The sequence below is a fragment of the Hermetia illucens genome, chromosome 4, assembly GCF_905115235.1.
Source record: "Hermetia illucens chromosome 4, iHerIll2.2.curated.20191125, whole genome shotgun sequence".
Lineage (NCBI taxonomy): Eukaryota > Metazoa > Arthropoda > Insecta > Diptera > Stratiomyidae > Hermetia > Hermetia illucens.
The window spans coordinates 75,895,415-75,922,837 of NC_051852.1; the positions used below are offsets into that span (position 1 = coordinate 75,895,415).

The window sequence follows — 27,423 nt, forward strand, 5'->3', positions numbered from 1 at the left end:
TTGGGTACCTAACGCAAACTAAACTAAGGAATTTTTCGCTGCCATTCTCGAGCAAATCTGGGTCCTGGCAACTTTAATTTTGTCCCAAAATGTGTTTATCTTATGTCAAAGGGAATTATGATAACACTTGAGATATTGAACCAATCGTGCTCATGTGTTAGCGCACACTTCCAGATTGCATAACTCCATGTTCGAGCTGTTCGATTCACTGCGTGTAACAATTTCAAAGCGATACCAAACAATCAGTAACTCAAAGCACGCCTTCTCCGTCTCCATAAACATTTACATTTTAGCAAATGATTATTATTTATGACTTTGTTAATGACAAGTCGAATGTGAGACGCAATTATTTTATTGAGTTTACAGTAAAGGAGTGTGTGGGCGACTTTTTTGGGATGATGCGTGAATTTGAATTTTTTTTAAACATGGCGTTTTCCAGATGCTCCAGTCGGAACGTTTTGAGAAGTCTGTGCTCAAACCAGTGTAGCTCATAGGATTTAACCAGGATTTTTATAGGTTGATTTAATCCATTCAAAATGCCAATTTCTCCACGTTTACGAGGTGCGAACTTATCTATAAACACATGCCTAGTGTGTATATTTATTTTGTTCGTACCTGAAATTGTAAAAATCTTATTCCGGATCCCCATATTTACGAAGCCTCAGCAAGCCATCCCAAATTCTAACCTGTGGATAGAGTGCTTGGCTTGGTTTGTGTATATTTCCAAGCGCTTGCCGCAGACCCGAGTAAGTGTCGGTTTTTTTGGACAAATCAAAGGGACCGCACTTGCAAAAGTGATAATGGTGATGTTTGGTTCACCAAACGTTTGTAGAGGTTTGGAGTGTGAAGTGGGCATTAGGGAGAAATGTTCGCAAAAGGTCAGTCTTGTGAACTCGTGTAGGATTCGCACTTACTAACCACCACTGATTTCTTCATCTTCGAGCCTGGGAGGCTTACCATTTAGGTATTACCTAGTTGGGAGGGTGGATTTGCCTTTCGGCTTTCATGCTTCTAGCTTTGCGTTCCTCCTCCTTGTCTTTGTCAGCAGCTCAAGAGCAATTGAAAACCAGATCCCCAACAAACTATTGCTGCTCTGGATGTCGGTCAATCAGTTATTAAGGATTCCCTCCATCATGCTCCGCATTGTACTAAGCAGGCCGATCGGCCATTATGATGGTGTCGTATTGGGTTTGGAAAGCAACAGTAATTTTTCTCTTTCTACAAAGTCGCGAATATTTCTTCCTATGAATAGGTCGGACCTAATCTTCACTGCCAGCGTCAAAGCTTTGTCAGAAGTACCATCCAAATCTGCAACTAACCCGACTAAAAACTTGCACAAACCAAAAAAATAGGCTGTATGTTTGGGTCCTTGAAGTGACATTTTCAACTGTTCAATTTAAAGTGTCAGCCAAAATAGTACATGTGCCTGGCCTAAACTGTTCCATTGGGACGTATCTTTTACACATTCAGATGTACATACGTTCTGAAGGCTACTGTGCCGGAAATAGCCTTAACACTGCACTTGCGTTAGTGTTTAAGTTCCTGTTGCAAGTTGAACATTAGAAACAAAAATAGATGGAAAAATGTAGTTAATTTATGTACCATTCTAATCTGCGGATATGACCCTATTTTATTGCAATTGACTATCTTTTATAATTGATTAAATATTTAAGAAATTAAAAATTAAATATTTCTAAGTGATTCTCTATCTAAATATATACCAGTCGCTGGTTTTTCAAGTTACCCTAAGAATTTTTTAACGGTAATATAGTTGGATATCAGATCCTAGTCGTAGGTCATCGCCGATGTTTGTGTTCGACTTTGTGGTTGTCCCGTTGCTATAGGTCGATCAGTTGCAAATAATTAAGTGTGATGATCATGGAACGGAAGTACAGTCTCAATTTCATCAAAACATCGTTGTTTCGGCTGCCGTTTGTCTCGTTTTCGATCAACTTTGATGTTCTGTGACCCATACCGGCTAACACTCCGAAGAATAAACGCGGTAAACATTCGTTGATTCATGAAGCAACTTTGTCATTGGCTGAACACAACAAACCCAGATACTTAAATCACTGAGTTGTGGGCATGTTATTGCCATTAACACTGATAGTGCCTGTTTTATTGTGGTCGAGTGTCCAAAACTCTGTTTTATCTAGATTGGGTTGAAGATCATGTTTGATGAAACATTCATTACACTTTGGACAAGTTCCTCGGGATATACTTTGTTTTGAGCGAGAAAAACATCAGAGGCACGAAACAGGGTTGGTATACATATATACCTACCACAATTGAAACTCTCTTCTCCAGATCATGATGCAATGCATACCAGATAAGTTTGTGTTTAACGCAGTCAAATGTTTCCTCTATATGCAGGAAGGCAGTGCGGGGTGAATGTTTCTCATGCTGTATTTTCATGAGCAATCATACAGCGTATATTGTGTCAGTAGTTTCACAGATCTGAATAAACTGGCCTTACTTCAGGATGTCGCAGTACTCAAAAAATGCGCTTAGAAGGTTCTGTAGAATGGAGTGCTCTATCCTTTCCAGTAATACGATTGAAGAACTCACTGCAAGTGTTCACTTTCCAGAGTATAGTCACAGATCCTATTGTTTTCTTCAGTTTTATTCATTCATTTCGTTGTCAGTTACTATAGTACTATCGTTGTCACTTCTGTAGCGCTGATAGGACGAAATGTTCCAAAGATCAGCAGGGTTTTCGGAAGTGGTACATCAGCAAATGCTTTCATTGATTTCGGCTCAAAATATTCACTCCATTTGTCTTTTAGGGTTGTCATTTGATACGAAAGATACCGTTTTTGTCATTAACACTATGGAAGTGTGCGAATGTCCGATTTATCAAAAATTGCAATTGGCTATAAATTTTTCAAATGGGCCAGTGTTTTATCGCTATGTATCTTTCTTTCGCTTCTTCTCAAGACCTTCATTTGGGCATAGTTCTTTCAAAGCAATTCAGCTCGGTTGATGGACCATTTACTGGGATTGATGACACCGAGGGTTGGATAAGCTGTTTTGTGAGTCATGTTCCTGGCTCGATTGTATGTTTTCTTGAAGCTCGTTATGAATGATAATCGCGTGAGAATGATTTCGCCTCCTCCGCCGTTGCAATGTTTCGTGGATGGTTAATATATTTTATAAACTGTGAATTTGGAAAATGAGGCAAATAGGGTCGGACTTTAGATAAATACAAACATAATCATTTTTTCATTCATTTGCATTATTGTGGGTGTGGAGCAGTTTGCCTATCCAGGACTTTGTCTCTGCTCACGATGGTACCGAGCTTGGATGGCGCTAGATCTACCTTCACTGTTTTCTCCAAAATTTGGAAACCCAACTATCTCAACCCCAATATCCAATTGAGGTTGCTCTGCTAATGTTCTTTCTGTACTGTTGTATAGAAAAACTATAAAACTACTCAACCCAACCCAATCTAGAACAAAGGCCAAATATTGATAGATGTGTTTATTAGAAGAGGGAAGTGGCACTGGATAGGTTACACTTTAAGTAAAGGGGCAGCTCCATTACTGGTTATTCCATGCAATGGAATCCACTATCCCAGAGTGGTTGGCAAGCGGGTCGCACTAAAATATATTGCACAGAAGAGTAGAGGGGGATCTTAGACTTCTTGGGAAGGCCTGGAGAGAGCTAATCCACATTTGGGTGAACTGGGAACGATGGCCGATAACGAATATTGGCATATTACCATAATATGGATGATCCGCGCTGTATTGTTGCCGCTATAAGAGGTATAAAAATGAAACAACCGTTTAATAAAACGTGTTTTCGCAAGTATAAAGGATCAAAATTGTACCCCATCATCATTGCATCGTAGCAACCGTTGTGATTTGCTTTTCGCTGAGATTGCCACTGTGATCATCCGCAATGACGTTATAATTGTCTGCAGGCATTTTGCATCAGGTCGGTCTGGCTGTGGTCCGTTTGCGTTGAGGAAATGAGCTGCGCGATTAGCTAAAGTAATAATAATAATAACCTATATCAACTAGTCATCTTGATTTTTTTAGCGGTATTACGGAGACTCATGGCATTGCCCATACGATATTGAGTGCATTAACTACCAAAGTAAAGGAGTGGAGTTTATAGTTGTTTTCATCGTGTCGACTTTCTTTGCCTCAGCTCTTGTCACCGCACTACAGGCTTTATTATAGACGACAGCTATCGACGCATTTTTTCTGAAGGGTAAGTTACTCAGTGTTATCAGTGAGGATATATTTAGCGTGCAGGCACTTTGAGCCGGTACTCGATAATCGCTCGCTTCTATTCTGAAAACCTCCTGATGTGGTTTCCCCACTCAACAATGCACCTCGCAGTATTGGATGTATTATATTATTCTGTTTTCTGAAATGTTTTTAAAGTGTTGTGTAGAACGTAACCTTATTAAAATCAATTCACTGTCTGTGTGTCTACCACGTTTATCTAAAACGATTAAGCCGATCCGCACGAAATTTGGAGGACATATGGGAACTATGAAATCCCACACATACAATGAGCGACATAAATTTACGTCAAGTTTGAAGAATTCCTCCCCATATATGCAAAGGGGAGATGTAGAAATTGTTTCACTGAATATAGTCATGTGGGGTTTCAAATGAAAGATCTCGATTAGTACTTTACGAAACTGATATTAGTTTTAATATGAATTGCAAAGTGCGCTATTGAGGAGTCAAAATGGGAACACTTAAAATGAGACAGGACCCATTTTCGGAAACTACCCAGCCCAAAAATCTGAAAACACAGGGTAGTTCCAATATCTGCTCAAATAAACTTACTACTAGTATCTTACCAAGTTTCAGAAATTGATTAAAAAACTCCTGTCAAGGTCATCCTAGGATTACTCATTTTTGAACCAGCTTAGAGGACAGTATCGTGCATACGTACATCAAGTTTCAAAGTTATAACAATTCAAACTTATCAATTTCGCTCGAATTTACTGCATCACGAAATTTGGTGAGAACGTATGATCCGTATTTGTCTTACATGCAACGTCATTTTGTGTTGAATTTGAAAGGGGACTCCCCATACATGCGTAAAAGGGGTGTAAATTTCCACAGGATGTAGTCACGTGGGATATCAAACTAAAGGGCTGTATTAGTACATATTGAAGCCGATCTTATTTCTGGTATTGGGTGAAAGATAGGGAATTGAGGGCTCAAAACATGTGCCCAAAAAGTGAAACAAGTCTGGCACCTGTGAGATTTGGATCGTGATCTTGCACTGTAACAGCCTAGCCCTCTAACCACAGAGCTATCCTTCCAGATCCAAAGGGGATTGTCGCGTCAACGATTATTATTCTTAACCTTGGTAGGGGTGGAAGGTAACAGGTATAGTTTTCTTCACTCACCATCAGGTTCCTTGTCTATATCTATCTAGGCATCAATGTATCTGGAGAAGTTTTCTAATTTTTTACTTGGATGATATATTTTGTCTCTTTTTTTGCTTTTTGCAACGTCCTTGATATACTGCCCCATCCTTCTTAATGTACTCTGGACCTCGTTCTCTTTCGAGCAAAGGTCATAGCTGGAAAAATACTGTCGTTGAACTCTATTAAATCTCTGAACGCCTGAAAACATGTGTACACAATCTGTACGGACACTAAATTTCCACCTTTTCTGACTACTACGAAACTTCAGTTTTTTATCATCCATTGCATTTACGTCGGAGAAGCGAAGGTGTAAATGGAGGACATAACTTTGACGGCGCGGAAATCAATCGTTTAACCAACTGTAGTTCTAATATTTCATCTATGTATTCGCAGGTGGATTTTCTTGAATCAGGAGTGATAGGTGCAGTGTGCGTAGCGGCAGCGTATGTTTGGCTATCTTAGTACATTTCTTCAATTCGACACATTTTATCTTCCCAACGTAATTGGCTTGAGTATGTTTTCCTCCAAAAACTAACGCGATTATAACGCATTTAGCATACACACGTCGCTGTGTACTCAGTTGGAAATTCGTGTTCTAATTTGCCGCCAAATATTTCTTTCCTATAAACCTCTTAATTGCCCAGCATTGTTTTGCACCACATTTCGCTCGTTCGTCGCCTATTCATTCATTAAGTCATTCATCGGCATGCGTTGATTTTTCCACAATGGCAGGTCGTTATGTTTTTCCCTGGTTGGCTTCTGTTCTAAATTTTTTACATTGTTCGTGAGATTCCATTATTCAATACGAGCAACGGTAATGCTTCTCTAACAATGGTAAAATATGCGTCCAAGATACAGAGTACACGAAAATAACATGTTTTTGTGATATTTTGAATTCCTAATTTTGAAGACAAAGCCTGCACATGTATGTTGTGTCTGAACTTTCCATTTCCCGCAGTGAAATTTCACATTTCCGAAATCTTTGTATCACTGGAAGAGTGTCCTGGGAATGAAGAGATTCATTTCATTGTCCTTACCAGTTGCTCTTCCAAGTGTGTGAGTAGCTGGGAGACAAAGTTACTGTAAGTTGCTACATGCATTTCCTCCTATAAAATGACTAAAAAATTCAGCACACCTAGAAAGGCTGAGGCAAACCACAGTAGCCCATTCATAAACCATTAACCGGAATAGAATAGTATCCTATCCAGTTGGTAAAGCAGAGTCTCTGTGCGGCTCTCAAGCACGTTTTTCATCCATTCATATTATATGTTTACATACCCGAAATGGTCTTCGATTGAAGAGGCTTCTTTGAAAGTGGCTCCTTTCAAAGCCACATTATGATGGCGGATGGAAATGTTTTGAGAGTGAATTGCCTTCCTTGAAATCAGTGGAAGTAAATATTTGAAATGTTGAGATTTTTTCCTTGGAAATTTGTAAAGAGCCTTTTTATGTTTTATGACCCATCGATAAAGTGCTCATCCTGGAGAGCCCCAGGGTCGATATTGATAACGAACGATTTGTATTCGGGCAAGAGAATATTTATAGAATTCTTCAGAGGGGAGAGGTGTTGATTGGTTGAATGGGCTGCGCTAAAAATATTTTCATCCGAAGTGTTTAATAGATTATTTTTTTCTATTCATCATCATCGACGGCGCACCGGAGGTCCGATATAAACCTGACTTAGTAAGGATCTCTAGGCATCTTGGTTTTGTGTCAAGGTTAACCAATTCGATGTAAATCCCTAATAACTGTCTTTCATTATTCAATAGCTTAAATCAATAGCTTAATCAAAAATTTTCCAAAAAGTTCATGCGCGAAAACACAAACAAATAATAAGTCGGGAAACCGGAAGCTGGGCGTTTAGGTATGAAAGGTTTTGTTTGCTTCTTTTGTGAGTATATTTGAGTGTAGAACTATCCCATTTGTACGCAGCCTGCTATGTTTGTGCACTTAGCATGTCAGACTACTCACTTCAGTGGAAATTTACACGGGAAAGTCAACTTTGTTAGTAAGAGTATTTCACTCAATTTCTCCAAAAATATAGAAATATACTATTATTAACTTAATTTGAGCAGATATTAATATAGAGAGTATTTTGAGGCCTGGACACCATTATAGAGGCAGCTTCATGATTTTTTTTGAATTTTTCGTTTGATAGTTTTTGAGAATGGGTCCATTAAAGATATCATCACTTTCCACCCCTCCCACTCCCCGCCTTTCTGACAAATCTCAAAACTAAGACCGGCTTCGAAAAGTACTAATCGAGACTTTTCTTTTGATACCCATCATGACTATATTCGGTGAAAAAAATTTACACCCCCTTTTGCATGTATGGGGACCCTCCCTTAATCTCAACGTAGAAAGATATTACTCACTGCATGTCTGGGCGTTTACAGTTCCCACCTTCTCACCAAATTTCGTGTCAATGGGTATAACCGTTTCTGAGAAAAGTGCGTGTAACACAGACAGAGATTGATCCGATTTTTAAAAAGGTTTTGTTTTGCAAACAAATTAAAAAAATTAAAAATTATCGGGTGTACTTCCACCAAGCTTCCTATAGAGGAATTTAGAAGCATCATTCGCTCACAAATTCCATTAAGATAAATTGCCATTGATCCTAAATGAACCTTTAAGGAAGCTCTGCCTTTGGCTTCCGCTGGGTTGCGGCAAGCGGCGAACGCGTTGAGTTGGCTTAATACTAGCCACATTCGTGCAACCAAGTTGTCAAGTAGGCTTTTGGTTACATGCAAATTATATGTGTGTTGCAGCGAGATTTCATGTCTGTGGACAAGTTGCGGTTGGTCGATCGGGTTGCAGCAGCCGCAACTTCTGTATACACATGCAATCTTGCGCCAACCAACAACTTGCTTGACAACTTGGTTGCTCGTCTGTGGCTAATGTAACGTATTTGTTGAAGGTTTGGAGTTTGCGGCAAATAGCAAGTGTCTGGACGCGGCATAGGATATGTATATGTACATATTAAGCATAAATATAATGAGCATGACACTCGTCCTAAATAAGCAAACAACTGCCGCATACTGATGAATACGTACAGTGTAGTGCCACCGAATTATGAACACCGCTGATTTCAAGACAACTATGTAATGTAAGTTTTATGATATGTATATTTTTAAGGTTTTGTGAGAAACAAAGCCTTATTAAAATTGATTCAATGTCTGTTCGTCTTTCCGTCTGTCCGTCTGTCAACGAGATTTACTCCGAAACAGCTAGAGCAATCATCAAGAAATTTTGTGAGAAAGGGGGGAGCACAGAATATAGTCATGTAGGCTATCAAATGAAAGGGCTTAATTAGCACTTTCCGAAATTGAAGTTCTTGCTTATAGTGGATGAAAGACTTGGGTGTGAGGACTCAAAATGAGTGCCCAAAAAAGTAAAACAGGTCTCGTTCTCTATAGGAAGAATCTGAAAAAAATCACCGTAATGCATCGACACAAAATTCATTCTAGAAATACGAAATCAGTATAAGTGATAATATAAGACACAATTCTGGAAAGTTTGATGGCAATCTAATTATTACTAAAAAAGTTGTAGGAGGTCAATGTTTTGTTTTCCATATGAATTCATTTGATTCCAATAGTTCTGAGCCCGCCATCTACTAACGCGGTCACGTTGCTCTTCAGGGTGGAGGTCCTTCCACAATGCGTTCGAAACCGACCAGCCAGGAAAATGTTTCTGGGTAGTGTTTCGTTCAGATGGATACTACTACTACGTTAGTATGCCTTGGCGCATGTTGTAAAAGGGAAATATTCAGATGCGTGCTATCAGTTTATATAGATATGAGCGTATATATAGTTTAGAAATACACATATGAAGGAATATTTTGAATTTGTAACTAGTTGCAAAAAGAAAAACCTACATAGGAAGTTCCTCACATAACTTCCGGTATTCCAACTTGTTTTAATACGCATCAACTCCTTACTTTTTGTCCACGTATCTACTCTGCTAACGCTAGAAAAAGCACCGTTATGTTTTGCTTTACGCCTGAAAGTGCTGCTGAATAGAAATGTAATAGAGTATCGTTACGTGTCGTGGTTTATAGCAGTACAATACATTGGTAACATAGGTGATTTTTATTGTTAAAATGTATGACATCATTGCAAAACGTTTTGCATCAGTAACATTAATTATCAATTAATAGTTGCCTAAAAATGTTCGTTTTCCTTAAATTGTGGTAACAGTATGGTCAGAAAAGCTGATATTATAGTAGCGAAAAAGGAAAGGTTCTTGCTCTCATTCATTGTAAACGACATAATTACCAGGAAATTGGAGAGAAGGGCGACGAGGGAAGTCTACGGTCGAACAGTAAGGGCAACACAAAGTCGTGCAGAGAATAGACCGGATTGCGGTTCGAAAATGTTGAAGGCCTGCAAAGCAACTTTTAATAAAGTCAAAAAAAAAAATTGGAGATTACTAGATCTGTAATTAAATAACTCTACTAACGCTATCAAATCAAGAACTATATATAAATGGACTTATTTGTAGACATTCTCTTAACGGCTATTGCTTTGATGCAGACATGTCTTATTAGTGCTTCGTTAACGCTTTGAAATATATTTAGTATTGATGCATTTTCAGATTATATTAATATGTAGATGCTTGATATACAATTAGAAAAAACTTATCGAAAACTTCAGGTGACATTGACAAACGTGCAAATCTCGAGGAAGTGGAACCGGATCGCCATGGCCAGGGGGACGAACCCAGGACAACATCGATTTTGAGGGCATTTATAACCACAAAGAGAGCACGAGCAGACAGGAAAATGCCTTCCTTCGGGACTCGCGGGCTTCAGGTCTAAACGAGTTGAATTGTTGAATTATTCCGAAGTACCTTTAATTTTGCTTACGATGGATCTGAAATTGGAAAGACAGAAGGGCAGACGATACATTGACTAGCCTTTATCTGTTCCTTGTCTCGGGGAAGATCCCATGCAACAAGCACATTTCAACCCATTCTACAAATATGTCTTTAAGGGCTTTGTTTGGTATGCCATCGGTGCCCGCGCCTTTTTGTCTCCCAGCCTATCGCGAATCTCCAATACTTGTTTCGTCGTTACTGGCGGTGTTACAACCACAACAAAAGATCCCTGCAGACTGTAACCGCTCGAACCCTAAATAATTTTCAGTAGGAGATAGGGACATGTAATTTGCGGAGCTGCCTATTCTTTGAATATTCTGATTACAACAATGTAGGCGCTTTCCTATGGGTCTATAGCCGCTTCTGCCCAGAGTTGTTTGAAGAAGTCTCCTTTGCTTCGCTATGTAGATTGAAAGTTCTTCGAACTTCCTTGTAAACGCGCTGCTTCACCCCCAAATCAATCCTATCCATTGCTATCTGGGCCGCTCGCCAGGCCTGATGACACGCCCACCGAAATCAGACAATTTGCTATTCCACCAGCAGTTGGGTCTTCTACTGGGGAAAGTATGTATAACGTCTCGGCATTGATTAGTCGCATGCCGTCCCGATACTCTCCGTGATGTGGAAAGCGCTCTCTAAGAGTGTACCTGGTATAGTATCCTCGTCCTACCATACATTTAAAAATATTTGCTCGTCAATTGCTTGCGTAGACCAACCTGACAATCTCCTCCTTGTTGGACGAGCAGCTCTCCAACCGCGTGGCTTGCTTTTCAGGTCGAAGACTATTATCTGGTGATGACTGTGGGCGTAGTGCTCACTGACGTTCCAGGACATATCGCGTGAAGGACAAGCAAAATTCAGATCTATTACCGAACCGGACCGCCTTTCCGATAAGTATAAACCTGACCATGGAAAGCCCCCCTCTTGCATTAGTCAATGAGTTCCCCCATTTTGTGGTCCATGCATTGAAGTCACCATCGATGACTTTTGAGCTCCATCCTTTTGCGACCAATGCCAATCTGTCCAACTTGTGCTCGAATTCAGCCAACGTCAGGCTTGGAGGAGCACAGCAGCTATAGACGTATATGCTGTCTATTTTCGTCCAGTTGTGGGCTGCCTCATACATTCCTGCTTGGCTTGGCCCCCGCATGACCACAAATACTTTCCAGCTGTAGGATCGGTTGCCCATATATTATTGTTGGGGTTTCTAGAGGGTTCGCTTATTATAGCCACGTGTACCTGTTAAGCGGCGGAGCCTGTGATACTCCTTCCGAAACTCTGCGATTTCTATTGTCCATAAAAGGTTTGCTTGCTTGTTTGTTGTGATTCTCATCATATGCTTGATTGCTTGGTGTAAGTTGTGTATAACGCCCGCCGGGAATCAAATGATGGAAAGTTCGCAGGAAGAGGTATGGAATGATCTCACTTATGCAATTGTCAACCATCATGATCTTTGGGGAAATTTGGAAACAAGCCAAGAACAGAATGGGTAGAGCGACCTATATCACACTAGAAGGCGCTTAGCTCGACAACCGCTTCATAAGCATCGATACTTAATTGTAACCCGACCATGTTCCTCGGTAATCAAACCCTAGCCAACGAGCAACATATATAATAAATTAAATTGCTGTACCGTGATCCAAATAATAGAGTTTGAAGTATGTTAGGTACATGAAAGCCACTTCGCATCTCCGACGGTATTTACCAGGATAGTGCTTTTCGACAGTCCCTTTCATTTTCGCAATGAGCACTATTATGCCAGAGATGCAACGCACTCTGCAAACTACTCTAAACGACGTATCAACGAACACTCAAAGTAGAGTGCTCCATCATCCTTTATAGTTTCGTGTGCTGGTAAGCCATGGACCGTTATGAAGACCTTACGGGTATGGAAACTAAGGTGCTGCACGAAGTCTCAGATATAATCTACCATGATCACGTCCGAAATAAGGACATCCGCGACTGTTGCAAGAAAAGCTCCTTCGAAGGTACGATCAAGTACGCAGATGAAAAAGGATAGACCCTAGGCAGTGATTTAAAAACATCTTGATCCACCCGGAATAAGTTTACGCCCAACCGACACGCTACTGAATGGGACAAAGACTGAAGAAGAAAAAGATTGAGACTTAAAGCGTAGATTGACTTTTCACGTTACCATCAGAAAACCCCTTTGCTTAGTTTGTTATTTTTAAGCCCAGCTCTAGGCTCTTTCAATGAATTCGTCACCGATAACCTACTTACGTTCCTCTCAGCCGTTCAGATCGGAAAAATTCTAATTGAATGTAAATGAAACGCAGAATTGTTATCAGTCCCCCTTCGTACTTTTTATTTTGGCTGCAGTATCAGGAAGACGTCGTCGAACGGAACATCCCAAACAAAAATTGTGCAAATCGAGCAATTATCAGAAACGAATGTACTCATTTTTGCCATTACTATTATTGCTCTTATTGTTTTACTTCTGTTGATTGGAGGCGAGATGGCACAGTCAATCTTATCAGCGGACAACCTAAACGCAAAATGTAATAAATGATTATTGTGATTAAATTTTCCGTATCTGACGCGAGATTCGTGGAGTTCGAGGTTCTGAACCGCCAAGTATCGGGGCAGTATCGATTAGGTGTCGCTGGCGGCTGTGTTTTCGTCGAATTTCAGTTCTGCTTTGTGCTAGATTTGCTTGAATTTAGTTCGGTCATCGCGGCCTGTTGACTTTCCATGTCTTAAGGGGGACACTGTAGGTAAATTTTTTACAGATTTGCTTTCAATCGTTACATTCCCGAACATTCAAATGTTCGGCGGTTTTTGTAGAACATGGGAAATTTCTCCATCCGCAACTATTATCTCTGGCTAAGAATCCCTTTGTTCTCTGTTAGTTTTCTGACAATTTATTAAATGCAGATAAGGAAGCGCTAGAATTCTGCTCAACCTCGTATTTTCAATAATCGATTTGGCCACTAATTTCTAAGGCAGTCTAGGTACACGCTGTATGGGGGCAGGGATTTGAATAGGAATTGTTCCATAGTTTCCAATAAGTTCCGCCGTTAGCTTGGTCCCCTTAGATGTTGCTTGAGCCTCGGTTTCCTCAACAATTCTCTTGATTTGCATACGCTGAACTGCGGCTTAGTCGACCTCACGAGACACCTGTTCGCAACCGTATTGTGTACCGTCGCGGCTTTGTTTACCTGGCGAAGCTGTGAATGGGCTGAGCAGCACTGCTATAGCAGTAGCGTCGGCAGTCTTACCTGTGCCGCCAAATTAAGCCGTAGTAGTGTATCGTAGTGCGCGGTGCTTTGGGAAAGAAGCCCAGAGAAAGGTCTTACTTCACACTATTGTGGTCGAACGATTTCCATTTGGTTTCTTTCGATTTTTCCTGGATTTTCTTGCACAGCCACTACTGAAAAGCAATATTGTAGTGAGACCAGAGACATGATAGCAACTTGTGACTCTGTAGGAAAATCGAGTATGGATTTCTGTGGTGCGTTGCCGCTTGAATGTTGCTCGGAGTGATTCTGGCTCAAGCCAAGGCATACTGGGGAGAACTGTCGCTGCAGGTACTTGTTGTGAACATTTCGCGGTTTTACTTTTTCTTTTGAGCGGTTTGAAACTATTCTCTCCAGTTCGCGGAAGTGTTGGTTTGATCCTTTCATTTCGAAGTGAAGTGCAGTCAGTGGTCTCCTAACATAACCAATCAAAGTGAGTAGATCTTCCGGGAAAACTATCGGCCGATTTCTACGGGAAATTTTTATTCAGCTTTCAAGACATGCTCGTGTCATCCGAAATGCTTGTTAGCAGCATCTATCGATGTGTGATAATTACTCGCCGTCGGAATGAATAAGTTTACTTTAGCAATGTCGTGTCGGATGAATCTTTGCTCCATTGCCATACCTGAATTAATGCAAAGAAGTAAACGGCCAATGATTTAATAAAAAGTGACATCATAGTAAGTGAACGAGTGGCTCTACTACGCGCAAAGTGCAGTGTATGTACGTTGAACTCTTTGGATAAAAACTGCAATAATTGTTACTATTACGTTCACCCGATTGATATAATCAATCACATCCAATTCATTTCCTTCAGTGTCTGCAGTTTACCTTTGCAGTTGGCATTTGGATTGGCTAAAAACGGTAAAAAAATAAAAACTTATCTATTACACCAGCATCTGCAATATTGTATCCGCCCAGTTTATTTATTTATAGAAAAGGTATTTATTTTGTTCTGTGATATAAGTAGAGAGCGCTGCCCATAATCCTGTTAGTATTAATTAGCTTGGATCATAACTTGGAGGATGTAATGGTTCTTAGGCAGATATGGGCTTGAGTTCTATGTAATCAATTCCTTTATATGTAGGTAAGGCTATAAATAAGAGAATCATTATATACGAAATTATTGTGCAATCAGCGTAGAAATGTTTTTCTCCAAACAAACAAACCAGAGTGTCTTAATTTTTTATTGGAGGTCACAAAATGCTGCCGAACCAAGAATAGTTTAATTTATGTCAGAGTTAATATAAGATTGTTATGTAAACTGGAATATTTCAAACTTAATTTAATAAATAGGTCAGATTGGTTATGGCGTCCCTCTATTTCCTGTCGTTCAACACTGTGTAGATGGTAATGATCTATATACTAAATTTTGTGTGTTTAATCATTGACAGAGCCGAACACCTCAACTTTACATCCTGTTTTACTATATCTGTTGGAAGCTTCAATGAAAAAATTGCAGCGGTTCCAATAAGGGAACGCTACATTCCGATAAACCTACTTACCAACATATTTCAAGTGTTTATTTCAAAAGTCTAGTTAGCAAGTTACAGCAAACTTATTTATGGAAGCGTCTGAATAAGAGTTTAACCTTGCGGAAAAGTCGTTATAAAACAACTTTCATCAATAAAACAACAATTTGCTAATTGCGAGATTTCAGTTAATTAATTGAGAAAGAATTCAACAACTGAACGAATTTCGACTGCTTGAAAGCAGTTTCACAAAGTCAATCTCGAGAGACTATGCGAGAATCAAATTAAAGGAGTTGCGTATACATCGAATTTCAGATATCCGCATTAGATATTCGGATCTGCAATGAAATGTGTGAACTCCATGGAAGTCCGTAAACAGTGCCTGCAAGAATGGGCGCAATAGGCGCTTTTTCTAAACACGTTTATGCACGCTGTTTGCGTTCAGCTAAGTAAGCTATCGCCGGAGTACTTCTTTGTATCGAAATGGTATTCAAAGCGCGAATCTGAGTTATGCAATGATTTTTCTAATTACTCTAGCCTTCAACTATTACCAACTAGCTAAATGGCTGTAGTGTGGCACCTCAGGCCTACCACGCCATTATGTTGTTATATACGTATGTATGCATATCTACATATAAGCACACTCGATTCAATACGATACTATTGTGCGGGTCTTGTTTCCTTTTTCGGCCTAACCACTAATTCTAACTCATTGGAAAGTGAGTTTTCAATTGATTTAATTCTCTGTGTTGTTTTGCGATGATTTATAAATAACTAAAATCTAACTCCAAGTAGAACGAATACAAATCGGGAAACCGGAAGCTGGACGCTTCAGGCATGAAAGGTTTTGTGTATTTCTTTTATAAAGACATTTGAATGTGAATTTGTCCTATTAATACGTAACACGTAATATACGCATCTATTATGTGAGAATATTCACTTTCGCTGATACAGTCTCCGAGAAAAATGCGTGTGACAAACAGACAGACAGTAAATCGATTTGAATAAGGTTTTGTTTTACACAAAACCTTAATAAGATAATAAAACGTCGTCACCTCTTCAAATCTCAAATTCAATTTTGTACATCAGAATACATTCTATCCATTTTTAAGGTTTTTTATAAAACAAATACATTCTTTCTAAATCCTTATGCTGTGATGTACTGTGTTCACTTCCAAGGATGGATCTTTTTACTCTAGGAATGCATTTTTCTTCCACCTTATATACTCGTATGTATTCATATCTTAAAATGCGTACATGGACATGTCCATTCTTCATAGACGGCTCCAGGGTCGCATAAGAGAGCAGGAGAAGAAAGAGTCACTATAGTGTAATTGGCCGTGCAACTCCTAGGCGTCTCAGGGAGTAGGTGAGGTGAATTTCACTTGGCATACTACAGTCCGTGCAACTCATTGGCTAAAAAATCATAAGTCGCCAGGAGCCGATGGAATTACAGCCGAATTGGTAAAATGTGGAGGCGACCAGTTACACCAAGTGGTTCATCAACTTGTGTTCAAGGTATGGGACAGCGAATCAATATGCCTGACAATTGGCAACGAGGCATTATCTATCTCATACATAACAAGTCGGGAAACCGGAAGCTGGACGCTTCAGGTACGAAAGGTTTTGTGCATTTCTTAGTACGTAGCACGTAATATATGCATATACAATATTGTGTGAGAATATCCATTTTCGGATGATATTGACATTTATAGCCTCGAATTTGCAAAGAAGTGACGACTTTGACGTATCATAACTTTGTTAGCAATAGTGCGATTTCCACCAAACTTGGTAACATCATGCTCCATGTTACACCCTATATTGTTGCGATTCGTGGTCTTAGCATGAACTTAAGGGGGGTTTTGCAGCGAATTACTAAAAATTATAGTAATATACTATTATTAACTTTATTTGTGCAGATATCAGTGTGGAAGGTATTCCGGAGCCCAGGCACCATATAGTGGCAGCCTCTTGATTTTTTTTAGATCTGGTCAGACGGGGAGAATAAGGATAGGAGACTACAACTTTGAGACCGTTGACAATTTCTCCTATCTAGGGTCGAAAATCACAACCGATAACAGCTACGATAATGAAATCCGCGCACGGTTGTTGTCAGCCAACAGAGCCTATTTCAGCTTAGAAGAACTGTTTCACTCGAAACGTCTCACCATAGGGTCAAAGCTCTTACTGTACAAGACAATGATCTTGCCAGTCCTCATGTATTCCTCGGAGGCTTGGGTTCTTAGCAAAAAGAATTGCAAACTCTTGGCCGCGTTCGAGAGAAGAATCCTCCGAATATTTTTTGGCCCCCTACATGAGAATAGGCGATCCCGTAGCCTACATAACGACGAAATCTTATGGTTATGGATAAAATCCGGCTCAATAGGTTATGGTGGGCGGGTCACTTAATCCGCATGGATGAGGATATTCCAGCGCGGAAAGTCTATAAGGGCAATATCTATGGTAGAAAAAGAAGACGAAGCAGACCCTGCCTAAGATGGAGCGATGGCGTAGGCCAGGACCCTATACAGTTTTTAGGGATATCGAATAGGTGAACCTCGGCGCAAAACCGGGATGTCTGGAGTTCCTTATTAAGGTAGGCCTAGACCGGATACCGGTTGTTGCGCCGTTGATGATGATGATGATGATACTACAAATACCACCTAGTCATTATTTTTAAATCAACGTCATTATACCATATATCCTTAATGTTTTTTTTTCGAAATTTGTGAGCGTAGGGTTTCTGCGCTGATAATCCCTCATTTTTCAGATAAGCTCAACAGTTCCTTATCGGGCTTAAGTCGGGAGAATTGCCGGGCCAAGGGAGTAGATCCAGATCGAGTCCATTGAGATAATTCGTCCTACCACATGCTACAAGGTGCGACATCCTGATGACGGCATATTTTGTGCGTAGAAGCTAGAGGTTGTTGATATATGACACAAAAATCGTTTGTGTTACGTTATTGTACTGCCCAGATCGCATTGTATCTTCAACAAATTTTATTGAACCAGATTCTTTTTCAGGCATGCATCTACAAATCATTGCTCCTAGCGGAAATTTAATCTTTTTATCCATACAGGCATCAGACAAGTGTTCACTCTTTCATGTCCAAATATGACTTGCCGCTTCAGTTACTGCTTCTTGACGACATTGGTCACTAAAGATAACCTATAAAAAATTTAAGCAAATCGGGAAACCGGCTTGACGTTAAGAAGTATACAATGTTTTGTGTTTCTTCATGTGAGGAGCATAATGCAGTTCTTCACTGGCTGACAGCGTTGACTCGAGATATTTAAATCGTTCAATGCTGTCAGCTTCAGTAACCTTCCTAGAAGTGAGTGGATGAAGTGACATTCCACAACTGGTGTTCTTTGTGATCGACGTATCAGCGAACGTCTCAAATCTAAAATCTACTACAATGTCGTTCGTTGGATTTTCTTGAGCAAATTATGCCTTAGGTAGTCCCTTATACAAATTCAAAATTTTGTAGTTCTGGCATGAATTTAAGGAGTGTTTCCGGTTAAATTTCTAAAATATGCTAATATACTATCATTAATTTTGTTTGTGCAAATATCAGAACCGGGTGTATTTTGAGGCCTAGATTTCGTTTAGACACACCATTGTGATTTTTTTCAGATTTTTCTGTTGAATAGGTTCTTAGAACGAGACCTGTACCACTTTTTGGGGTTTATATTTTGAGCCCTCACTCCCCTACCTTTCACCCGATATGAAATGTGAGGCCTGTTTCGAAAAGTACTAATTGAGTTCTTTCATTTGATACCACCGCATGACTACATTCTGTGAAAAAAAATTGCACCCTCCATTCACATGTATGGGGAGCCCCCCTTAAACTTAACACAAAATGGCGCTACTTGCTGTATGTAAAGGGAACATCAGACCAAATTTTGATGAATCGGTTTAGCCATTCTGAATAAATCGGGTGTGACAGACAGATAGACGAACAGGCAGACATGGAATCGATTCTAATCAGGTTTTGTTTCACACAAAACCTTTAAAAAGGGCCGGAGAGAAGTAGATTCTTCATGAATGTAATTTTAATATTTCATTCGAATGTTAGTTATTCTGTTATGTTAATGATTTTGACATCAGCATGTTATTTGTATGGTTTAGGATGCGGTAAATTCCCACGAAATTTATAAGTTTGAACTGCTATAACTTTGACACTAATATGTTTACGTTTATACACGAGACTGTCCTTTATACCGGTGCATACTCCTAGAATGAACTTAAGGAGACTTTTCAGTAAATTTCTAAAAGTTGGTAATATACTTTTAGTAACTTTATTTGAGCAGATATCGGAATAGGACATATTTTGAGGCCTTGATTTCATCTAGGTGCATTTTCCTGATGCTTTTCGAAATTTTGGGTTGGGTAGTTTTCGAAAATGAGTCCTGTCTCACTTTAAGTGTGCATTTTGACTCCTTAATCGCGTTATTAGTTTCGGAAAGTACTAATTAAGACCTTTCATTTGATACCCTACACGACTATATCCGTTGAAAATTTTAAATCCCCCCTTTGCATGTATGGGGAGCCCCCTTCAAACTCCACCTAAATTTGTGTCACTGGCTGTATGTGTGGGATTTCATAGTTCCTATCTGTCGTTTTGGAGAAAAGTGCGTCTGACGGATAGACAGAAAGACAGTGAATCGATTTTAATAAGGTTTTGTTTTTCACAAAACCTTAAAAAAGGCAAAATTTGAAATTTGAGTCGAGAAAAAAAAAATACTTTTAACCAATTTGCCTTTTTCCAATTGGTCGAATTGTAATCCGTCGTGGAAGCAGGCCCATAAAAATCACCGTTGCCGCATCGCTTTTGTTAACTAGCTGGTCTCATGCATTCCAAACCCTTTTTCATACCAACGCCTGCATAGTTTACGGTAGTATATCACAACGACAACGTCTCTCGAGTCATCCAAAATATGCTGGAAGGGTGCAATTCGAACCTCTTGGAAGTTTCGCAAAATTAATAGGTCTTCTCTTTAAGTTCCGATTTCAGCTTTTTTCAACCACTCTGAAAACCTCTGGTTTATTACAAGCAATACTGAATTTTTTTGCTGGTTCAGCCAATGATGATTTAAAAACACTGACATTTAAGATAATCGCTACGTAGCTTGACTTCCCTCTTTCAAAAGGGCTACAACTTACATCTTCTATTTTTAGCTTAATATTACCTTTTTCCTCCATTTCCTGTTCATTATTAGTAAACTGAGGAGTATATGCCAAATAAAATCAATGCTCCTACTCCCGTGTACCATAAAACAGACTACAAAGTTGGCAAATAACTATTGTAAACTTAACTTCTCGATTTTCCCGAGAAAAACCACAAAAAGCACAACAATATTGAAGAATCGACCAGCATAAAATACGAGTTTCGACAGAATGAAGCGACCGGCGGGCAAATAACGGTTTTAATTCTATTCTAACAGCCCACTGGGGGTAGTGGAAAGACAAATGAAGATGACAACATATTTTGATTTTTCCTCACAATCGAAAACCCAGTGATATAGTAAATTTTCTCAAAAAACTGTTCTACTGTACTGAGTTTCCGAAATTTTCAGAGACAGTTTTCAAACAAGATAAGCAATGGCGAAATTTATGTTCTCTGGTCGGAATAGTAGGTGCATGCACTGAAAACGAAATTATTGTCCTTTTTCGATCTATCTGGCATTCTGCGGATTCCATCCCCGAAAATCCCTTAACTCTTCAAGCGATCCACTAGCCTTAACAAGGCTGAAAAATCAAATAAACAAACTGACCGTATTTCAAGGAGGATGATTAAACAGTCGCCAACTGTAGGAATACTTTACACAACCAATTTTAACAGAATATTACGACTTTTAGAAGATATGGCAAATGTCGATTATTTTAAAATATTGCCATACATACCACATATCTAAAAACAGCATAATTCCGCGGCATTATTTTAGATTTCATGAGAAACATGGCATTATTGAGCAGATGTACAAATCCGTCTTCAGTTAATTCTGCGTTACGAAACAGAAATTAATCTTCTAATTTCGACTTTCGAGGACCGTACAATAATTTTTATTGTTAGGCGTCGATCTTATTGAATTCTTCCCCACCTCGTAGAGTAAAATATTTTAAAATATATGGTATGTCGACAGATGGTTGTAAATTAATTTTAAAACAAAAATATTACGGGACCTTGGCATAAAATTTTGGATATATTCTCCATCACTCTAGGAATAAACAAGTTTTTGTTTCAGATATTGAGCAAATCCACCCAATTAAAAGTGTTTTAGACTTCAACTGGGGTATATGGTTCGTTACGAATCTGAATTCTAAAGTAAACATTTGCATTATAAGCAGAGAAGAGGCCAAGTATCGAAAAGATTTTAAACTACAAAGACGTGTTAGCAAATGCTTCACGGTTCTATCAGTTAATTTTACTTCTCAGCCATGTAGTCTTCGCAGTCATTCATCGTAGAATACGCCGGATAAGATTACCAAGGTGCCAAAATGTGTATATTTTCATGAGTCGCGATTAAAGCTGGTTCTTTGGGATCGAAGAAATCTGTTTCTGAGTGACTTGATGCCAAGGTTTTTCGTTTATCAGTCTTGTTGACGCTCTCTTTGATCTCGAATCCATAAATCGTTACTTCTTTTCGAATTTTATAAGGAGCTTGTGACTTCCAAAAATCTGTTCCATCAAGCAGTTGACCTTCAATTTTAAAAAACGCAGTTAACTTCAAACGAAAGATTTCGAGTAGAACTATAGACGGAATTTATTTCAACTTATTTGATAAAAGAGGAGTTATTATCCTTGCTATTACATCAATTTAACTGTTGACTGTCTTATTTTATCAACTCTGCTTCCCGAAAATTGCTGTTTTGCACAGTTAACTGAGTATAGAAAAACTAACAAAAGCAACGTGTAAGGGAAGAAGCATAAACACATGCCATAATATAAGTGACAGATACTAGCCTCATATTTTCGACCTTTCCAACTTTGTCGCTTCTAGTCTTCAAGCATAGTTTCACCAGTATCTCAGTCTCTCCATGCACAATATCTGGCTCATTCTTTACTATTCAAATTCAAACTACTTCAACTGGTTCTTGGAAAATTATTGAGGCAACTTTTTCATTGAACATTCATCAAAATATCGGTTAAAACAGGTGTTTTTGATAGATGAGCAGCATAATTATTCACTATTCCGTTGGAAAACATGCTGCAGATACATTTTTGGCCGCTCCGTGATTACTTGCAATACGATCTAAATAAATATATTCATGAAGATTGAAATCTCCCAATTTCATAACCGTAAATGTTATTTATAAATGCGTTTTCAATGCAACATTGTTGAGCAACTGGCAGGAAATTTCAAACTAAAGTTCATCAGGCAGGCGTGTATCTGGTGCATCTCCATTGCCAATAAAATTCTACTCGTTGAGCAACCCTTTGCAACAGCTTTAGGGGGATTATTCAATTCAGAGAATCAGAGAAATATACAATAATCTTGAAAATTTTCGTAAAAATTAGCTAATGTCATGGTCTAAATAGTAGGATATCGCCTGGGTCTTGTATATGTTAGCATCATGGTGTGGTGATAATCATCGTCATCTTCACCATCATCGCCATCTTCGTCATCGCAATCATCATAACCATTTCCATTAACCATTCGCATTCAACTCCGTTTTTTTCCGTTTCCCCAACGCGTTTTGTCTTGAGCTGGTGATCAAAACGATTGGCAACAATTGCTCATGCAAGCAGATGAGATGTTGGTAGCGTTCAATTAATTCATTTAGTTGAACGTAAATTGTAAAACTGTTGTGTGTGATACGAGACATGATGTGATAAGAGGTACATGCACACAAGAACACACGCGGTTTGGAAATCTAATGCAAATTATTCCCATGTTCGTACACAGATTAGTTATTTGGTTGAGGAGTGGGTCTGAGGAACAATTTGGGAAAATAGCAAAAATGGATATTTCGCAATCGCATTAGCGCAATTTAAAGTTGAAATCCACTCGTGACCTTCTGTTTTGAGTGAATCCGATTTCAAAATTGGAAAGATCACACGCAGACTTCTAAAATTTATTACGATCAGACAACTTGTAATACAGGATGCAACTACTTTGCATATTGGAAATAATTTTCGAAAGAAGTAAATATTGACATTATACGTCGAGTCATAGAAGTTCAACTGGAGCAGAAAGTACAATATAGAGTGAAACTTATTGACTTATAAACAGAATGCATAGCGGAAGGATGGGTGTTAGCAGTCCTGGGAATTTTAGGTTATGGTAATATATAGGTGGTTGGAATTTGATTACGAAGACGTCATCAGCTTGAAAGGATTGACTGCAGAGAGAGAACTATATAGTTCGAAAGGCGGTTGTTTGAAGCAAGTGATATCTTTGCCGATACGGCAAGCGTACCACAGCCAAATCACTGGTGGAAAAGAGAAATGGTTCAACTACGATCTGTATGTCGAGAGCAAGAGCTAATAATAGTAGGCTGTAACAGTAAAGAAAGAAGAAGGGACCGTCGTACAGTTCAAGCACTGTATAAAGTAAGGGTGATTCCAGCCAATATGTACAAAAGACGACACCTCCTGGGAAAGACGTATAAAGTAGGTGTGAATTACGAGGGCAAGGGCACCCCCAAATAACCTAAGGACTAAGACTCTAAGGGAAAGTCCTTATGGAGCACTTTCCTCCCCATAAAGCAATCAGGTCGTCGACGCCGGTTCAAATATAACTCGATATCTTTGTGCTACCTGTGGCTGCGAAATAACAGTTAGACTAGATATTCGGACGGATCGGCGAAAATAAGGCAATGGGTTTAGGCTGCGATCGTACAAGAGCTCTTCACCTGCCCTTTAGCACCGTAGAGAGAGGAGCACCCATATTGAAAAGCAGGAGTTGGCTATGCTACTGAGGCTTGATTTGGCCGTGGCCTTAGTTGCGAAACAGCCGGAAGTCGGGGGAGTACTTAAGTATACGCCTATACCGACAGTATAGTAAAAAAATGACTGGAAAGGGTCGGGATAGATTTCTAGATGGAGGCGATTTTTGTCATTATACAGCAAAAAGAACAATGTTGAACTTTGACTTGGTAACTTCACACTTGGTTATCAAAAATGTTGCTGTTAGTGTCGCTTTTAAGGCAAATCTAACACCTGATCCCAACAAATCAAGAACAAAGAAGATGAACAAAAATAATAATTGCCCTTTGGAAGACAATTACATACATATGTATATTATGCAGATATTAATTCGACTACTGGATATTTTGGCGACCCCCATGCATGCTTAATTTTCATCTGATTTGATTAACTTTTGTAGTGTAACTTCTAAACAAGATTGCTCTGGCATTTTTGGTTTGGGATATTAAAATTTCACAGCTATAAACCGAATTTCCGATGTATACAAAAAGCGAAACAAAAGGACGTTAATTAATGCCATTCCTTTGAAACCTGGCAAAAGGCTGCTGAACCAACACCAACAGCTCTACTACCAAACCCTACCTCCACCTCCACGTGGTGACCGCTGGGGGGGGGGGATTTATAGGCCACAAAAAAATGGATTTGCACTGAGTGCGATTCGAACCTTGAGTCGGTTGAATATTCTACGGGATCTCAATCATGACATGACTTGTATGTATAGTATTATCTAATTCATCATGCTCAGATGACTTTCCTTTGCAATTTTGCAGGTGCAGGTTGAATTTTTCCAAGGCGAGCCGTTCTGCGGTAATGACACAAAATTGTAACGTAGATATATATTATTAATTAAGATAATGTATTAAATGATAGCTCCCTCTCAGGCAGGGTCTGCCTCTTCTTCTTTTTCCATAATAGATATTGTCCTTACAGGCTTTTCGGGCTGGATCATCCTTATCCATAGAGATTAAGTGACCCGCCCACCGCAATCTGTTAACCCGAATTTTATCCACAACCTGACGGTCGTGGTATCGCTCATAGATTTCGTCGTTATATAGGCTACGGAACTGTCCATCCTCATGTGGGGGGTCAAAAATTCTTCGGAGGATTCTTCTCTCGGTCGCGGCCAAGAGTTTGCAATTTTCCTTGCTAAGAACCCAGGTTTCCGAGGAATACATAAGGACTGGCAAGATCATTGTCTTGTACAGTAATAGCTTTGACCCTATGGTGAGACGTTTCGAGCGAAACAGTTTTTGTAAGCTGAAATAGGCCATATTGGTTACCAACAATCGTGCGCGGATTTCATCATCATACCTCTTATGGGTTGTGATTTTCAACCCTATACAAGAGAAATTTTCATCAATCGCAAAGCTGTAGTCTCCTATCTTTATTGTTTTCGTTTGACCAGTACGATTCAATGTTGTGTTCTTTACTTTTTGGCGCTGACGTTGGCACCATGCATTTCGTCTTGCCTTCATTGATGTGCAGCTCGAGATCTCGGGCCGCCTGCTCGATCTGGATGAAAGTAGACTGCACATCTCGGGTTGTTCTTCCCTTAATGTCAATATTGTTAGCGTAGGCCAGTAGTTGGGTGGACTCAAAGAGGATGGTGCTTCTGGGATTTGCATCTGCATCGTGATTCACTTTCTCGAGGGCCAGGTTAAAGAGGACGTATGATAGGGCATCCCCTTGTTTTAGACCGTTGCTGATGTTGAATGGTCTTAAGAGTGATCCTGCTGCTTTTATCTGGCCTCGCACATTGGTCGGCTTAGTCAGTCTTATCAATTTCGCTGGGATACCGAATTCTCTCATGGCCGTGCACAGTTTTACCCTGGCTATGCTGGCGTAGGCGGCTTTAAAGTCGACGAAAAGATGATGCAACTGATGTCCATATTCCAATAGTTTTCCCATCGCTTGCTGCAGAGGGAAAATCTGATCTGTTGCTGATTTCCCTGGAATGAAGCCTCTTTAGTATGGGCCAATGATGTTTTGGGCGTATGGGGCTATCCGGCCTAGCAAGATAGCGGAGAATATCTTATACCGTGATACCTCTATAATTGCTGCATTGTGTTATATCCCCCTTTTTATGTATGGGACAGATAATGCCTCGGTGCCAGTCATCAGGCATTCATTCGCTGTCCCTCACCTCGAGCATAAGTTGATGAAACAGTTGGTCTATTTGGTCGCCTCCATTTTTAACCAATTCGGCTGTAATTACATCGGCTCTTGGCGACTTATGGTTTTCAAGCGGGTGGATTACACGGACTGTTTCTTCTATGCTTGATGGTGGCAGCATTTGTCCGTCGTCTTCAGTTGGCGGGACCTCCAACTCGCCGATATTTTTTTTTGTTGAACTGTTCATCAAAATACTCAACCTATCGCTCCAATATGCCCATTCTGTCGGAAATCAGATTTCCCTCTTTGTCTCGACAGGATGAGCATCGATGTGGGTAAGACTTCATCCTGCTGATTTGTTGGTAAAACTTCCGCGCCGGGTGCGGTTGTTGCCTGTATTTTTCGAGTTCACAGACCTGTTGGTTCTCCCAGGCTTCTTCCGTCTGTGAAGTCGCTTATCCGCTCGACGGAGTTCTTGGTAGGTCTCTGCGGGGTATCTTTTAGCCGCGGTTATTGCGGCATAGGGATATCGAATTGGTGGACCTCGGCGCCTAGACCGGATACCGGTTGTTGCGCCGTTGATGATGATGATGATTGCGGTATGCATTTCTCCTTATAGGTGTTACGGAGGGCTGTGTTGTGAATGGCTTTAGTATTCACTCTCACCTGATTGCCAGAGGGGATTGTAGGTTGTGTTGTAATTCGAGTATTCGGAGCACTATGCCAACGAGTGATCCGAGTCTATATTGGCCCCCCTATATGTTGTGACATTCATCAAGGCTAAGAGGTGGCGGCGTTCAATCAGCACGTGGTCAATTTGATCCAGTGAATATTTGCAAAACTTTTTTCAGTTATTTAGCTTATATAAAATTTTAGTTATGCATAAACTGAAGGATATGAACCATTCCTTATCACCTAAAATCTGGCAAAACCATGGTAGTTAGTGGGGGAAAATTGACGTCTTTCGCTCATCAGCAATGAAGAAAATTTTTAATTGAATGAATTGTACTTCAATATCCAGTCTCGTATCTATATTAATGAGTTTCATTTCTGTCATCGAAGAAGGTAAAATAGACATTTGAAATTTATCATGTTTATTTATCGTTTCATAGAACAATTTAAACCAGTCGGAAACCGGAATTTTGGATTTTATTTGTTTCTCTCGCAGATTTATCCAATTTATACGTAGCCCGTAATGTATGTATATATTTAGCATGTCGAGCTTCGCCCTTTAAATTAAATTTACTCGGAAAGACAGCTTTGAGCTACTGTAATTTTGTCAATAATAGAACGACTTTGATTAAACTTTGAGGTATCATGCTTCATCATAAATTTAAGGAGGGGGTTTCTAGTAAATTTCCCGAAAACGTGAT

At 39.6% G+C, this 27,423-nt stretch overlaps 1 protein-coding gene across 1 annotated transcript in view; it reads left to right on the forward strand.

Moving 5' to 3' along the window:
- Positions 1 to 27,423, forward strand: part of LOC119655257 (nuclear pore complex protein DDB_G0274915) — a 300,753-nt gene that overhangs the window by 177,326 nt on the left and 96,004 nt on the right. The gene's annotated exons all lie outside the window — the stretch shown is intronic.